We start from the raw sequence: 18,886 nt of genomic DNA on the forward strand, positions 1-18,886 counted from the left end.
CCCTGCCTCATGTTTGAGCAGGCATTCCTGGAGCAGCTGCCCGAGGACATACGCCTGCTGCTGTCCGACGCGGATTTCAGTGACCCCCGGAAGGTGGCAGCCCGGGTGGACTTGCTGTGGAACGCCAAAAAGGGCGTCCATCGCACGGATCTCCCAGCCACACTCCCGGCAGCAAACCAGTCCAGGCCCAGCCGCAGAGCCCGCCAACCCCCGGCCCAATAAACACTGGTGCTTCTACCACCAGTGGTGGGGCGCAGAAGCCTGCCGTTGTCGCCCGCCCTGCAAGTTCCCGGGAAACGCCAGGGCCAGCCGCCGCTGATGGCTACAGCGGCTGGCCATCGGGATAGCCTCCTGTATGTTTGGGATAGAAGGTCGGGACGCCAGTTTTTGGTCGATACTGGGGCTGAGATCAGCGTTTTACCTCCGACGAGTTACGACACCCGCAGCAGGGCACCAGGTCCCCCCCTGAGGCCCGTGAATGGCAGCACAGTAAGGACCTATGGCACCCGTCAGGTGCAGCTACTGTTCGGCTCCAGCCAGTTCACGTGGGACTTCACACTGGCCGCCGTAGCCCAACCGCTTCTGGGTGCGGATTTTTTGCGGGCTCACAGCCTACTGGTCGACCTGCCCAGGAAGAGACTGGTACACGCCGAGACCTTTCAGACGTTCTCCCTGGGTGCAGCCCAGTTGCCGGCCCCTCACCTCTGCTCCATCACGCTGTCCGACAACAACTTCACCAGGGTCCTGGCGGATTTCCCATCGGTTCTGGAACCGCAGTTCACAGCGGCCATGCCCAGGCACGGCGTACAGCACCACATCCCGACCCAGGGACCACCCCTCCACGCCCGCGCTCGGCGGCTTCCCCCGGACAAGCTCCGACTGGCGAAGGAGGAGTTCCAGAGGATGGAGGAATTGGGGATCATCCGGCGGTCCGGCAGCCCATGGGCCTCCCCCCTGCACACGGTGCCCAAAGCGACGGGGGGCTGGAGACCGTGCGGCGACTACCGCAGGCTGAACGAGGCTACCACACCGGACCGCTACCCTGTGCCGCACATTCAGGACTTTGCAGCAAACCTGCATGGCGCACTGATCTTCTCCAAGGTAGACCTCGTCCGAGGGTACCATCAAATCCCAATGCATCCTGACGACATCCCCAAAACGGCTCTCATCACCCCGTTTGGCCTTTTCGAGTTCCTCCGCATGCCGTTCGGCCTGAAGAATGCCGCACAGACGTTCCAGCGGTTAATGGACGCGGTGGGACGGGACCTGGACTTCGCGTTCATCTATTTGGATGACATCCTCATAGCCAGCAGCAGTCATCAGGAGCATCTGTCCCACCTCCGTCAACTCTGCGCCCGACTGAGTGAGTACGGTCTTACAATCAACCCCGCCAAATGCCAGTTCGGACTCGATACCATTGACTTCCTGGGCCACAGGATTACTAAAGACGGGGCAACCCCTCTGCCCGCTAAGGTAGATGTGGTCTGCCTCTTTCCCTGACCCACCACGATCAAAGGCCTTCAGGAATTCGTAGGTATGGTCAATTTCTACCGCCGCTTCCTCCCTTCAGCTGCCCGGATCATGCGCCCCCTGTTCGCCCTGATGTCGGGTCCGAGCAAGGACATTACCTGGGACGAGGAGTCCGCCGCCGCTTTCGTTCAAACGAAGGAAGCTTTGGCGAATGCCGCAATGCTAGTACATCCCAGAATGGACGCCCCTACCGCCCTCACAGTGGACGCATCAAACACGGCAGTCGGTGGGGTGCTGGAGCAATTCATCGCAGGTCGCTGGCAACCCCTGGCGTTTTTCAGCAAACACCTGCGACCACCCGAGCTCAAATACAGTGCTTTCGACCGGGAACTGTTGGCACTCTACCTGGCAATTTGGCATTTCAGGTACTTCCTAGAAGGTCAGCCCTTCACCGCGTTCACGGACCACAAACCGCTTACCTTTGCGTTTACGAAAGTGTCCGACCCCTGGTTGTCCCGCCAGCAACGCCACCTGTCCTACATCTCTGAATACACGACGGATGTCCGGCACGTCTCGGGTAAGGACAATGTTGTGGCGGATGCGCTCTCTCGCCCTACCGTTCATGCCCTTTCCCAAGGGGTAGACTTTGAGGCACTGGCAGAGGCGCAGCAGGCGGATGAGGAGATTCCGAGTTACAGAACCGCAGTCTCCGGTTTGCAGCTCCAGGACCTCCCCGTGGGCCCGGGTGAGAGGACCCTACTCTGTGACGTCGCCACCGGCCAGTCCCGTCCTGTCGTCCCGACAGCCTGGCGGCGCCGCGTTTTCGACTCCATTCATAACTTGGCGCATCCCTCCATCCGGACAACTGTCCGGATGGTTTCCAGCAGGTTCGTTTGGCACGGACTCCGCAAACAGGTCAGTGAATGGGCCAAAACATGCATGCACTGCCAGACGGCCAAGGTGCAGCGGCACACCAAAGCCCCACCGCAGCAGTTCCATCCCGCCCACCGGCGTTTCGACCACATTCATGTGGATATTGTGGGCCCCCTGCCAGTGTCGCACAGAGCGCGGCACCTCCTGACTATTGTGGACCGGTTCACAAGATGGCCAGAGGCAGTCCTGCTCACCGACACCACCTCCGAATCTTGTGCCCGAGCCCTGATCGCCACCTGGATATCTCGCTTTGGTGTACCAGCCCACATTACCTCCGACAGAGGCGCCCAGTTCACCTCCAGCCTGTGGTCAGCTATGGCCAGCCTTTTGGGGACTCAGCTACACCACACAACTGCCTACCTCCCACAGTCGAACGGGCTAGTGGAGCGTTTCCACCGTCACCTGAAGTCGGCCCTCATGGCCCGCCTGCGAGGAGCCAACTGGGCGGACGAGCTTCCCTGGGTCCTACTCGGCATCCGCACAGCGCCCAAGGATGACCTGCACGCCTCGTCGGCCGAGTTGGTATACGGCGAGCCCCTGGTCATCCCCGGGGAGTTCCTACCAGCCCCAAGGGGGCAAGAGGAAGATCCCGCAGCAGTCCTGGGCAGACTACACGAGAAGCTCGGTAACCTGGCCCCCATATCCACTTCGCAGCACGGGCGGCACCCGACCTGCATACCCAAAGACCTACAGAACTGTAAGTTTGTGTTTGTACGAAGGGGCGGGCATCGGCCACCGCTGCAGCGGCCATTCGAGGGGCCATTTATGGTGCTCCGGAACAACGGGTCCACGTTCGTGCTGGACATTGGGGGGAAAGAGGAGGTTTTCACGGTGGACCGCCTCAAACCGGCCCATGTGGACCTGGCGCAACCGGCCGAGTTTCCGGCACCTCGGCGCAGAGGCCGACCTCCCAAGCAGGTTCTGGCCCAGACTGTGGACATTGGGGGGGTGTATCGCCAGTTCTGGGGGGGGGGGTTATGTGGCGACCCATTTCCTGGCACATCCGAACCGACTCACAATTAGATAGCCTACGGGGGTTTGCGAGCACAGAGCTTTGGAGCTCTGCGCCACGGGGGGCAGGTTGAGGGAGGCTTAAAAGTGAGGCCGAAGATTTCGAATAAAGTTTTTTTCCTTCGACTGCAGTTACCGACTCCGTGTCGTAATTTTAGCGCTGCGTGTAGCACACCGCTACAATCTGATACAGACTTACAGGTTGTCTTGCTAACAATTGAAACAAATGGCAGCATGGTGGCACAGCATTTAGTGCTGCCGCCTCAGAACTCCAGACACATTTGTTTCCTCTTCTCACTTAAACCCATTCTTTTTTGTCAACACCTCTATCCACACTACATATTTAAGCCCCCGACTATAATTATAAACAATTCCATCAGGACAACCCCTCACCCTCCAAGAACAAGTGAAGCCTATTCAACCTCTCACCATAACTAAACACTCCAGTCCAGGAAACATCCCGGTGAACCCCCTCAACCACAGCAAACACATCCTTCCTGTAATGTAGAACACACAGACTGCTGGAGGAACTCAGCATGTCAGGCAGCATGTATGGAAATTAATAATCAGCCAACATTATGGGGTGAGACCCTTCATCTGGACTAAAAAGGAAGGGAGAAGATGCCAGAATGAGGTGAAGGAAGAAGAAGAGGACAAGCTATAAGGTGATAGGCTCTAGCCAGGTGGGTGGGGAGGGGCGATGAAGTAAGAAGTTGAGAGGTGATGTGGAAAAGGCAAAGGGCTGGAGAAGAAAGAATCTGATGGGAGAGCACAGTGGATCATGGGAGAAAGGGAAGGAGGAGGTGATAGGCAGGTGAGAAGAGGTACGATGCCAGAGTGGGAAAATGAAGAGGGAAGTGGAAGGTGAAAAATATTACCAGAAGTTGGAGAATCATTGTTAATGCCATCACATTGGATAGAAAATGGTAGTGGCATCCATCAGTCTCGAGAAACCATGGATCTCCGCCTGGGGTTTCCAGGGCGCAGGCCTGGGCAGGGTTGTATGGGAGACCGGCAGTTGCCCAAGCTGCAGGCCTTCCCCTCTCCACGCCACCGATGTTGTCCAAGGGAAGGGCACTAGGACCCATGCAGCTTGACACTGGTGACGTCGCAGAGCAATGTGTTGTTAAGTGCTTTGCTCAAGGACACAAACACGCTGCCTCAGCTGAGGCTCGAACCAGTGACCTTCAGGTTACTAGTCTGATGCCTTGCCCACTAGGCCATGCGCCAACACATTGATGGAAAATGAGTTGGTGAATATGAGAGTGGCAATATTCACCACCTCATTTTCCTCTTCGTCATTGCAGAAGAGGAGACCATGTTGGTTTGGGAATGGGGCATAAGAATTGAAATGGTTGGCCACTGTGAAATTCCACTTTTTCAAATGAAGCTGAGATGCTTGACAAGGAGGTCCCCTAATCTACACTGAGTCTCAGCAATGTAAAGAATGCTGCTTCAGGAGCACCAGATACAGTAGGCAACCTCCACAGATTCATATTTCCTATAATATAGCAAGCTGAATTGATTTCTCGAAATGCAGCCTAACGTTTCAACTTGATGTCGCAGCACTTGAATTCCATGACCTGAAATACGGAAATGAACATACCATGTGACTTCTTCAACACCCTATCCACCTATTTTGCAACTTTCATGGAGCTATTGACAAGGTCTTTCTATTCATTGAATAAGATGCACTTTCAGTCACTTGGGTCTTTATACATTTTCACCTGTGCATGTAGAGCAGCAACGTGGTTGGTGCGACTGACCATAATGTTTTGAATCATGCTAGCCTATCTGCATCAAGTACTAAATACCTAATTTCTAAGAACATACTTGTTGTTGTTGTGTTGTTGAGTTGTTGTCAACTCATGGTAACCCTGTGGATGGTGTAGTTGGGCTTTCAAGGCAAGATACAGAAATAGATTGCCAGGGCTTTCTTCCATGCAGATACTGCTGCTGCCCACAGGTTGGGACCTGGCTGGATTCAAATTCAGGATCATTCATCTCAAAGTTCAGAGCTGATTCCACTTCCATGTTACATATCAGCCAAAAAGTTAAGTATTGCAGATTACACTTCATTCTTTGACTACAACCAGCCCTTCACACCATGAGGAAAAGTTGCAGAATAGCAGATTGGTAATATGAACATCAATGCCTAGAACAATCACACTAAGCAAAATCAAGATCACAATGAGATAAGGTGTTACTCTATGCTTGTGTATAACAATTAAGCTCTTAAAATGAAATTAGGTCATTGAGGTTGCACTCAATGGCAATATCATTCTGCAAGATTGAGTTAAAGTTCATAAACTTTGTTAGCACGTGAGTTGAGATACTAAGAAAGGTGAAATGAGGTCATCATAATATTATCCTGTCATAGCAGCATAACATACTACATCACAGAAACAGGCCCTTTGGCCCATCTAGTCCATGCTGAACTGTTATTCTGCCAAGTCCTATTGACCTGCAACTAGATCATAGCCTCTATACCTCTCCCATCCATGTACCTATCCAAATTTCTCTTAAATGTTAAACCAACATCCACTACCTTGCAATTTCTGATGTGTCATGTTATAGGCATTGGTTAAGAAATCTGTCTGAGAATCAAGAAAATTGAACTATTCTCAGAGGGGGAGATTTAATCAGCAAGAATGGATTGTTTGGTATATATAAAATCAATGAAGGACTTACAAGACATACAAAGGCAATGTTAGACTTACCAGAACCAATTCACAAATCAGGGCTGTCCACAAAGGACCATATAGTAAACTCACTGTTAACTTTGTAAACCTGCTAAATAATGCTGATCATTTCCTTGTGTTTGCTGATGACTGGTAGACTATCTACTGTAGAAATCATCAGTACTGTTTCCAGGAGTAGACCCAGGAGTTAAATTGAGATCATTGTGCCAAGGACAAGATTGAACAAGGGCTACTAATATAAATTTTGCCAGTTACAGTGGAACTTTAACTGGACATCCAACTGGACATCCATGAAGAGCTATGGACCACCAGCAACATCAGCAATGTACATCAGTATAATTTGAACCTCATAATCAGTAGTGTAGCAATTAGCACGATGTTGTTACAGCTCCGGTGTCTGAGTCCAGAGTTCAATTCTGACGTCGTCCATAAGGAGTTTTTACATTCTCCCCGTGACCATGTGGGCTTCTTCCAGGTACTCCAGTTTGCTCCTCCATTCCAAAGATTAATAGTCCCATTTAGTAGGTTGATTTTTCATTATAAATTGTCCGTTGGTTAGGATAGTGTTAAACTAGGTAAGTTGTTGGGCGCTGCAGCTCGTTGGGACAGAAGGACCTGTTCCCCACGGCATCTCTAAACAAATAATTAAATAACATGCCAGGCATCCCAGTTGAAATAGGAGCTCTCACGAGGAAGAAAACCTTAGAGCTTGAGCTGGATTATAAAACATAAGCAATTCTGTAAAATATAGTGTCCCAGACCATTGAGAGATTTAAAAACAAGTAAAAGAACTTTAAATCAATCCTAAAAGACACAGGAAGCCAACAAAGAGTAATTAGGATGAGAGTAACGTGCTCCATCACCCTGGGTTTAGTTAAGAGTTTAGTACCAGCGTTCTGAATAAATTGAGGTTTGTCAACAGATCACTTTGGAAGGCCAGTAACAAGGGCATTGCAATAATCTAGCCTATCTGATATAAAGGCATGAATTAGTTTCTCAACATCATCGCATGAGAGAAATGAAAATTTCTTTGCAATATTTTTGTAGTATAGAAATGTTCTGACCATTTCATGTATGTGGGATTTAAAATTCAAATCTGAATCAAGGATACCACCCAAATTTGTTACTTCTGATTTTACAAGGTTTATCAAGGAGGTTATTTCTTTTGGCTTTAGGACCAACCAGAAGTATTTCAGTTTTATCTTCATTTAGGTTCAGAAGATTAATTCTCATGCATTTGTTTATTGCAGCCATACCAGTAATCAGAGAAGATAGGGTGCTGTTATCAGCAGGCTCAACCAACATACACAACTGAGTGTCACTTGCATAACGGTATTCATGTGCTCTAATGATCCTCCTAAGAAGTGCATGTTTAAGAGTTGGGGGCCGAGACAGCTTCCCTGAGCAACACCAAAAGATACATCATATCTCTTAGAAAATTGGTCTCTAAGACCAACAGAAAGTTTTCTGTCTGAGATACGTGAGCACTAGCAGAGAGACCAACCCAGTTTTCAAGGTGATCTGGAGAATGTTGTGGTCAATTGGGTGAAGGCAGCACTTAGAGCTTGGAGAATTAGAACTGAGACACTGTCGGCATCAGGGTTGAGCCAAAGGTCAAGGACCGTCTCTGCTCGCTGGTTTGCTCCAAATCTGCCTGAAACTTTTCTAAATATTGTTCTCATTCAGAAAGTTGTTGAGTTGGTTTAAAATGACTTTCTCAGTGATCTTGCCCACGAAGGGAAAATTCAATATAGACCTGTAGTTAGGTAGTACCTCAGTATCAACACTTAGCTTTTTGAGTAGAGGCTTGACTACTGCAATTTTGAAGGTATTTGGAAAGAACTCCAGTTTCAATGGACAAGTCAAGAGTACAATGGAAAACCATCTGCTGCCTGGATGAGTGCAGCTAGAACAACACTCAGGCAGCTGGGCACTATCCAGGACAAAGCGCTGGTAGCTCATCCAGATTCCCTTCATCGCTAATGCACCATTGTTGCATCTGGTTCCATTTACAAAACTCATGTGTGTTACACACGTCTGCTACTCCAACAGCACCTCTAAACCCCACTTTCTATATCCCCAATGAGGATAAAGACTTGTTTTCACCTCCAACCTTCACTTCATTTTGACTTGGAAATATATCGCTGGTCCTACTTCACCACTGGGTTAAATCCTGAGATTCCCACCCTGACACCATGGTGGGAGCACCCACATCAGGACTTTAACTGTTCAAAAACGTGGCTCAGGATATGCAATAAAGCTAGTAGGTGCAGGAAGGAGATTTATTCAACCCTATTAATCCCTAGTGCATGATTTCCCACTGTTACTCAATTGCCCTTATTTTAAATGGGGCAGACTCAGCAAGAAGGGATGTGTTAGCTTTTACTCAGCTGCTACCAGCTAATTTACTTTCAATAATACAATAGGCAAAAAACTATAGCAGATTAAACTTGTCAAATACTCAGCTCTGATTTAGTGATGCTATATTTTCAATGGAGAGTTTATGCTACCTTGCTAGACTAATCTGTGGATTTTGAACTAAACTAGTTATCCTTCTGACTACATGTCTTTTAGATTGCTCATAAATGACTGGGATAACATAATATATGGGGTTTTAAAAGATCCTTTGGTGTAAACTATACTGGCTATATTTTTATGTTCATTGGGCTGAGGGATTTTATTCTGGTGAATCGATTCCAACAGTTGGTGACTAATCAAGATTAACAATTTATTTATGTGGCATCTTTATTGCAGTAAAATGGCACAAAAAGTTCCAGTGGAGTGTTACCAAGCAAAAAAAAACTGACTGTGTGTGGCTTTAAGATATACAAAGAATTAGAACAATTTGTTCTGAATAACAATGGAAACTGGTTGCATTTTTAGAATGTCTTTTAACAAAGCAAAGCATCCCAGGGTGATTAACAAGACTAATTGTGACTAAGAGCCATAGTATGAGATAGCAGTATGTTGTCCATGTTATGTACAAGGCACATTGGCACAACACACAGATATCACTAAGGCCTTCTGCTTAGTACCTAATATATCTATCAAATTCTCATAAATAAACACAATCAGGAAATGACACATCTGAACTTAAAGGTCTCACTCATCAACAACACTCCCCAGAGACCTATTATTACCTATGAAAATCCCCACACTGATCGGAATTCAATTCCATTTACTATTCCTTGGCCCATTTAGTGAACTGATCAAGATCCCAGTGTATTTCTTGACAACTTCATTTATTGTCTATGACGCCAAGTTTTTTTATATGCAGACATATTAACCGTGTTTTGTACATCCAAGACATTGGCATAGATTACAAATAGCAATGGGCCCAGCACCAACGTCTGAGGCACAGCGCTAGTCACATAATAATCTAACCTTCCAGAGCAGCTTGCTATGTGGAACCTTATCAGAGGCATTACTGAAGTCCATTCAGGCTACATCTATGTACAAAATAGAACAGTACAGCACCAGCTGGAACAGTCAACCCATGATGTAGTGCCAATCTTGATGCCAATTTATACTAAATGTCATACTCTGGTTTATCATCTATATCCCTCCATTCCCTTCGTACTTACAGTATGTGTATATCCACTAACTTCTTAAATTCCACCAAACTCACTGCCTCCATGATTCCCCAGGTAACCCACAGATTAATAAAATCTTGTCCCTCATGTTGCCTTTAAACATTCCCCTCTAAACTTAAAAGCATGTCCTTTGGTGTTTCACATTTTTACCTTGGAGAACAGATTCTGACCACCTAACCTGTCATTGCCACATTATTTTTTAAAATTCTGTCAGGTTTCTCCTCAGCCTCTGATACTCTAAGGAAAACAAGTCAAGTTTCTCCAACTTGTCCTTACAGCTCAAATCCTCTAATCCAGGTAGCGTCCTGGTAAAACAATTTCTGCTCCTTTTCCACAATCTGCATATTAGTTTTCTCATAGAGTAATCTGCACATAATACTCCCAGTATGGTCTTGCTGATATAGCTGCAGAATAGTCTGATACTCTATACCCCTACCAATGAAGTCAAGCATCCATTCGAGCCCCTTTAGCACCTTATCCACATGTACAGCCACTTTAAATAAACTATGAACTCGCACCCAAAGAACCCTCCGTACCTCAACACTATTACTTTTAACCATATACTTCCTCCTTTCATTTGACTTCCCAAAATGCAACACCTCACCCTTTCCCAGATTAAACTCTGTCTGCCACTTCTCCACCTATATCTATAATTGATCTATACCCTGCTGTAGTTCTTGCAAGTCCTTTACATTATCCACAACACCAGTTATAGTGTCATCCACAACTTTACTAATCTACCAAATCTACATTTTCATCCAAATCATTGATATTTATCATAAACAACAGAAGACCTTGCACTGATTCTTGCAGAACACTATTGGTCATGGATGTCTACCCACGATAACAGCCTCTCCATCTTCTCTGACTCCCTATCTTCCTGTCAGTACCTCCGGTTGAACACTGTCTTTTTATGTGCTTCCCTCAGCCATCATTCTGTGGTTTTGTATTATCTTGTTTGTTTTTCTGCCCCATGTGCTCCTGCTCTACTCCGGCCCCTGTATCACTGAGTACTCCACCTTCACCTGTTTCCCATTATTACCTGTATTGCTGCCACCTGTGTCTCATTGTGCTCCATCTATTATCTGCCTCTCTGTTTATTGCTGTGTATTTTAGTCCCATGTTTCCACCTGTTTGTTGCCAGATTGTGCAACTGAGTTTTCCTGATTCTTGGATTTCTCTGGATGTTTTGATCTCTACCTGAACTTTGACACTGACTTCATTTGCACCTCTGTTTTTGTTACAGTCGGCCCTCCTTATCCAAGGGGGATTGGTTCCGGAACCCCCCACAGATACCAAAAAATGCAGATGCTCAAGTCCCTTATTTGACCTGTCTCAATATGGTGGACCTTGGGACCTAGTGGAACTCCAGACCTTATTTAACTTGTCTCAGTGCGGTGGTCTTTAGGACCCGGCACAGCTCTGGATCCGCAGTGTTTCTGTTCACAAAAATAATCATGATCACGATTGAAAATAAAGTGGAAATAATAAAGCGATCTGAAAGAGTTGAAATGCCATCGGTCATTGGAAAAGCATTTGGCTACAGTCAGTCAACGATCAGAACAATTTAATGGAGCATGTGAAAGGCCCTGCCCCGATGAAAGCTACAATTATTACTAAGCAACACAGTCATTTGATTATTGAAATACATACATTTCTTGTGTTTTATATGCATAGAAAGGTAAAATATATACTATATACTAAGACAAACATTTGACTAACTGACGCTAAATAATACCAGATGTACCTGTTCCGACTTCAAATCTGTTTTAAAGATAGACTCAGGAACGGAACTCCTTCATAACCTGGGGACTGCCTGTACTTTTAAATCATCTCTAGATTACTTATAATACCTAATACAATGTAAATGCTATGTAAATAGTTGTTATACTGTATTGTTTAGGGAATAATGACAAGAAAAAATAGTCTGTACATGCTCAAACAACGAGTGCAGGAGAGAGAACTTCTGGGTTTTTCTGGGTTGAACTTCCGTGCATGCGGAATCCACGGATAAGGAGGGCCAACTGTATCACAGTGTGCTCAGTACTTGGTCTGTGATTGGTTCCCTGCTCCATTGCCCTGACACTTCTATGGACAAGGCAATTCTAAATTCAAACTTGCAATCCACCCTGTATCCCATGCAGCTTTATCTTCTGAATCAACTATCATGAGAAATCTTAACAAATGCCTTACTAAAGTCCATGTAGATTACTTCCATTGCCTTACCCTCATCAAACACCTTTGTCACCTCCTAAAAACACTCAGTCGCTAAGCCATACTAATTGTCCTTAAGCAGTCAATGCCTTTCCAAATGTGCATAAATTCTATCCCTCAATATCCTTTCAATTAGTTTCTGTACTACTGACATGAGGCCTACTGGCCTCTAATTACCTGGATTATCCATACTTATTTTCTTGAACAAAGGCAGAATATTTGCTACCATCCGGTCCGCCAAAATTTCACCTGTTGCTAGTGAGGGCACAGAGATCCTTATCAAAGCTCAGCAATCTCCTCACTTGTTTACATGTCGTCAAGCCTTGGAGACTTATGTATTTTGATGATTTTCAGAAGACTTTGCACTACCTCCTCCTTAGTCTCAAAAAGTCCCAGCACATTATAATGCCCAAATCTGTTTTAATTATCCTCCAATTTCTTCAGTAAATACCAAGACAAAGTCGTCAATTACTACCTCAGCCACTTGCTTTGACTTCAAACACAAATTCTGTCCTTTATCCTTGACTGAACCTACCATCTCTTGTTTGTCCCCTTTTTCTTAATATAATAAAATGCCTTAGAATGTCCTTGACCCTCCTCACCAAGGACATCTCATGGCATCTTCTGTCCTGTCCATCTTGAGCAATTTCCTGCTCTCTGTAATTTCACAAGGACTCAGCCTGATTTTAGATTCCTAAACCTTACATATGCACCCTTTTTTGTTCTTAAGTTTAGAGACCCCCTGGATCATCCAAGGTTCTCTTACCTTACCATCATTGTTCTGGCTCCTTACCAGAACATGCTGATCCTGAACTCTGATCAGTCGGTCTTTAAACAACTCCCACATGTCAGATTTGGGCTTGTCCAACTGCAGTTACTCCTACGCAATGCTCCTTAGCTCTTTAGCATCAGACCAAGCATTGATTTTTTAGTCTAACCCTTGCTATCCTTCCTTTTAGCCTTACTCGTCATAGTATCTTCCTTGCCCCCAACCCTACCACCTGTTACCCTGCTGCTGTCATTCCAATTCCCTTGCCACCCTAGTTTAAAGTTCATAGCACAAGCAATCCTCTCAGTGAGGATATTGGTACCTTCTAGTTTGGATGCAAGCTGGCTTGTTCATACAGGTCCCACCTTCCTGCACCAACTTCTTATCTATGTATTGAACTGCATTATGTATCATTTTCTCACTTCACTAGCACATGTTTCTGGTAGTAGTCCTGAGATTCTTGTTTTTTTAACTTTCTACCTGGCTCCCTAAGATCATTTTGTGGGTCCTCTTCTCTAGTCCTGCCTATGTCATTGGTACCTATATTGACTGCGGCTTCTTGCAGCTCATCCTCTTCTCTGACGATGCTCTTTACCCACTATGAGACATCCTGACCCTGGCATCAGGGAGGCAACAGACTAACCTGGAGTCTTAATTACAGCCACAGAAAAGCCTATCTGCATCCCTTACTATCAAGTCCCCTATCACTAAGCTCTTCCTGACATCATCCTTTCCTTCTTTGCCCCAGGGGCAGGATCAATGCCACTGATGTGGCTACTGGTGCTGGCCTCTGAAAGGTCAACACCCTCCCCTCCCACCCAGAATATCCAAAGGGGTATACCTTTTAGAGAAGGGAAAGGGCTTAGGGGAAATACCTCTGACTCCTCTTTCTTCTCCTGATGGTCACCCATTTGCAGTCTACATGTGAGGTGAGACAACCTCACCAAAACTAAATACAAGAGACTCTGAAGATGCTGGAACTCCAGAGCAATACACACAAAATGTTGGAGAAAGTCAGCAAATCAGGCAGCATCAATGGAAATGAATAAACAGTCAATGTTTCGTGATCAGACCCTTCCTAAGGACAGAACTCTTATTTGTGATTCTCACCTCCCAATTCCAGATGATCCTGAGTGCATTTCAAGTCAAGTCAAGTCGCTTTTATTGTCATTTCTACCATAATTGCTGGTGCAGTACACAGTAAAAATGAAACAACGGTGTTACATGAAACAACACAAAACTACATTAGACTTCAGACCTACACAGGACTACAAAAAGCGCACAAAACAGTGCAAGACAGTACAATAATTAATAAACAAGACAATGGGCACAGTAAAGGGCAAATAATAATATAATAATAAATGATGTAAATGTAAATGTAAACAATGTAAAAATTGTTTTAGGAGGAATTGAGAAAGAAAGAATTGGGAAATTTATCTCCAGCTCCAGTTCCTTTACCTGGTAAGGAAGTGCAGTTGGGTGTACTTCACATAGGTGTAACCATTAGGGAGACTGTGAGGTTCCCTGACTTCCAGCACCTTGCTAAAGCCTCAGCTCCCCACTCCTACACTGGCCCGCTGTCACAGCGGCTACTCCAAAATAGCCTCTCCACTTGGCCCTACCTTCTTTTTATTGGCAAAACTGTGTGACAACTTGGCCAATCAGAAACAGCTTTTTAAGAGCTACTGTCCCCTTCCTCTGCTGCTGTGGCTACTACAACGGGAGGAAAACAAGCTCTTGATGGAAAAAAAAATCTACTGCCCTGACCTTATAGACTTTCTCAGAATTCAAAAAAGTATATTCAAGCTCTAAGGCATGACCTGTCACACATTAAACCATATGGCCAAATGGTTAAGGCTTTGGGCTGGCGATCTGAAGGTCATTAGTTCGAGCCTCAGCTGAGGCAGCATGTGTGGCCTTGAGCAAGGCACTTAACCACACACTGCTCCTGCACGTTTATAGACCAGTGGCGGCAGCTGGTGCAGTATGGACAAGACATTGTGACATACAGGGTGGAAGCAGGTCTTTCAGCTTCTGCATTGGATGCAGATGTATAAGGTTTGACAGGTATGTTTGCGGATGACATGAGATTAGGTGGTGGTGTTGATAGTGACAAAGGTAATTGGAGATGACAAGGAAATCTTGCTCAGTTAGGGAAGTAGGCCAAGGAGTGGCAAATGGATTCCAATGCAGATAAGCTTGAGGTGATGTATTTTGAAAAGTCAAACCGGCATATAACTTACACCATAAATGATGAGAGTGTAGTGGAACAGAGGGGCGTCGGAGTACAAGTGCACCACTCATTCAAAGCATTTAGTGTGCTGGCTTCATTATATAGTTGGATATAATGTATAGTATAGTAGAGCATTCAATATAGGAGTTAGGATATTATGTTGAAGTTCTATAAATCATTGGTGAGGCTTCGCTTGGAGTACTATGTACAGTTTTGGTCAAAATGTTACAGGAAGAATGTGGCTAGACTGCAAAGAGTACAGAAAATATTTACGAGGATGTTCCCAGAACCAGAGGACCTGCATTATTTGGAAAGGTTATGTCTTTGTTCCTTAACGCATAGGAGAATAAAGGATGATCTTATAGAGGTTTATAAAATCAAGAGGGGGCATAGATAAGGTGGATGACAGCACCTTTTCCCCAAGAATAGAGGTCCAAAACTAGGAGGCAGAGATTTAAGGTGAGAGGGGGAAGACTTAAAAGGGACCTGAGGGAGAATTTTTTTTGTCCTCACAGAAGGTGGTGAGTAAATGGAAGAAGCTGTGAGAAGAAGCGATTGAGGCAGGTATAATGGTATCATTTAAGAAGCTCTTGGATAGGTACATGCAAAGATGAGGCTTAGGGAGATACAGGCCAGGCACAGGAAATTGGGACTAGAAGGGGAACACCATGGTTGACATGGACTCATTGGGATGAAAGACCTGTATCTGTGCTGTTACTGCTCTATGCTCTAAGCTAGTCCCATTTGCCTGTGTGTGTCCATGTACCTGCTCGAGTGTCAGCATGGATTCTGTTAAGGGAAATCTTGCCTGACAAATCTGTTAGGAGATCTTCGAGGAAGTAATAAGCAGGGTGTACAAAGGAGAGGCAGTGGATGTCATTTATTTGGATTTTCAGATGTTTGATAAGTTGCGGCACATGAGACTGCTTAACAGTGTAACACTCAGGGTCAGCTAGCAGCTTAATCTAGGAGGAGACAGCCTCCCTCCCGGCCAAACTTGAGAAACCTAATTTGAGTGGATGCTACGAGATGTGTTCCCCTGTCACAAATCAGTACCACGAAGTACCAAACGGTACACAACATGCAATTAAACAACTGAGCTTTATAATTCTTAATTTGACTCTAGGGTTAGTAAAGAAAACAAAAGAGAAAAAGGGCCCATTCGCATGAAACAGTCTAATATGCAATGCTGGAGATCACTGTTTTTCCACATGTTCCTTCTCCATCGATTTCCCAAGGGCATTGTCAAATCCCAACCCCATGCCAGTCCACTCCATCCTACAGTCTACGACTTCTCCGTTCCGGCATCTTCTCTCTCCATCTTCTGCTGAACAAAAGACTGCGAAACCTTCTTTCATAAGAACATAAGAAATAGGAGCAGGAGTAGGCCCTCTATCCCATCAAGCCTGCCTCACCAGTTAATAAGATCATGGCTGATCTGTCTGTAATCTCAACTCCATCTACCTGCCTTTTCACCATAACTCTTAATTCCCTTACTATATAAAAACCTATCTAACAGTTCCTTAAATATATTTAGTGAGGAAGCCTTAACTTCTTCCTTGGGCAGAGAATTCCACAGATTCACTACTCTTTGGGAAAAAGAGTTTTTGCTCATCTCCATCCTTAATCTTCTCCCCTGAATCTTGATGCAGTGTCCCCTAGTTCAATGCCTGTGTTTCTGAGGGGCACAGTGAGTAAGCCATACTGGGTCTGAATCTGTATCAGCTGGGAATGTTCCCCACATAATGCATGAGTCTGGGATAAATAACAACACTGAAAATAATTACACAGTTTTAAGATATTGCCTGCATTTGCAGTAACATTCTAGGGTGTAGAAACTTCAGCTCAGCTTGCTCCTGGGCTTTGTCCGTCATTCGGATTTACCCGTGGGCTTTATGCCTGCCATTCAGACGTAGTTGTGCCATTGTACCTGCCATTCGGAGTTTGCAATGGGCTTTATGCCCTCTGCACAAGGTTGGGGAGCTGAAATGGTCTCTAGTTCCTATTTTTCAAATATAATATACTGATCAGCTCCAATACTGGGATCCCATCAAACCTGAAACTTACTGGGAAGAATGATGGCAAAAGGAATCACCGGCTTTCAGTAAACTAAATTTACTTTCTTAACAGGACCATAGGCAGCATCTATTTCTACAACACTTCCACCTTCAAGATTATAAAATGCAGCTAAGTGAGCAACCTGCCTCCGGCACACAAGAAAGAAAAACACCTCCCCTCATTAACCAGCACACATTCCAAAGCCCCCCGTTATCTCTAGTCATAACCCAAATGCAGCTGCCACACAGAAACCATTACATTAGCAGTGAAACCTTTCTCAGGTCGTTACACTCTCCCCCCCCCCCGCCAAATTTAGTCATGTCCTTAAAGAGCAAACACGAGGAAATCTGCAGATGCTGGAAATTCAAACAACACACACAAAATGCTGGTGGAACACAGCAGGCCCGACAGCATCTATAGGGAGAAGCACTGTCGACATTTCAGGCCGAGACCCTGCATCATGGAAGGGTCTCGGCCCGAAAAGTTGACAGTGCTTCTCCTTCTAGGTGCTGCCTGGCCTGCTGTGTTCCACCAGCATTTTGTGTGTGTTGTTTTAATCATGTCCTGATGACTTTCAGTTAATTTGCCAACCCTTCCTGCAAAACACACAGTTCAACCCAGGTGTTAAAGGCAGTGACATAGCTCCCCAAAACAGTAGGGGCCACAATCAGTTCCCTTGGTGCTACAAAGGCCAGCCTATCTGGTGGTTTCCTGATTCTGTGAGATCTCCATACCCCCTCATCTACCTCTTCATGTTCCAACACTACTGGAGATACTTCTTGTCTACCGGGCGAGGCCTATCACTCATGTCCACCTGCAACTCGGACCCCTCTGTCCCTTGGCTAAGCCCCGCTTCATCCCTTGCAGGGTTCCGCTGCAACTCAGGCTATCCGCAGATAACAACTACCCCCCCCCCCCACCCGATTTTACCTGACTCCACGAGAAAGGAGCTGGGAGTCTCTTCCTCAATCAATGGGGAGTTAGCGAAAGGCAGCATATACCACACCTCTGGGTCCTCATCCTCTGAATCAGTATCCCTCTCGGGGCGGGGGGGGGGGGGGGGGGGGAGCAGCCTAATCTTGCCTGCTGTTGGTCTCGCAGTTGCCTTGCGTCGCCACAGAGTCCTCTTACTAGGTGTAGGCTCCAGGTTGGGCTCTGGGTCTACCTGTACCTCTTGTCCCAGAGCCAGCAGGTGGTTCCAATGGAGAATCTTGACAGGCCCATTCCCAATCTCTGGTTTCACCCAGAAAACTGGTAAGTTTGGCATCTGACTCTCCACCGCATAGGGTGTGGCCGTCCAGCGGTCAGACAAATTATGCTTCCCAGGTAGCCCCAAATTCCTTATGAGGACTCAATCTCCCAGTAGGAGTTGGGAGAACCTCACTTTTTGATCATACCTCCTCTTATTTCTTTGATTCTGCTTGGCAGCCGCAACACCAACAAATTCATAAGCCCTTTTCAGCTCTCTTCTCATGTCAGACACATACTTCAGATAAGTCTTTGATGGTAAGTCGCCCTCGTCAGTCCCAAAACAAAGGTCAATGGGCAACCTTGCCTCATGCCCAAACATCAGGTTGTATGGTGAGTACCTGGTAGCTTTCTTTCAACTACAGCTGTAACTGTAAACCAGATGCCCAGTATGTTGACTCCACCTCCTCTTCTTGCTGACCTCCAGGGTCCCAAGCATGTCTAGCAAGGTCCGATTAAAGCTGTCGGGCTGGGAATCAATCTGCGGATGATAGGGAGTGGTCCTTGACGTCTTGGCTCCAAACATGCCCAGTAACCCGTCAATGAGTATGCTCTCAAAATCCCATCCCTGATCACTATGTATCCACCTGGGGAAGCCATAATGGATGAAATACTTCTCCCATAACACTTTGGCCACTGTGAACACCCTCTGGTC

General features: G+C 46.1%; 1 protein-coding gene across 2 annotated transcripts in view; it reads right to left on the bottom strand.

Moving 5' to 3' along the window:
• The window catches only part of LOC132396763 (uncharacterized), a 247,435-nt gene that overhangs the window by 77,092 nt on the left and 151,457 nt on the right, over positions 1 to 18,886 (bottom strand). The window lies entirely within an intron of this gene.

This window comes from Hypanus sabinus, chromosome 7, assembly GCF_030144855.1.
Source record: "Hypanus sabinus isolate sHypSab1 chromosome 7, sHypSab1.hap1, whole genome shotgun sequence".
NCBI lineage: Eukaryota > Metazoa > Chordata > Chondrichthyes > Myliobatiformes > Dasyatidae > Hypanus > Hypanus sabinus.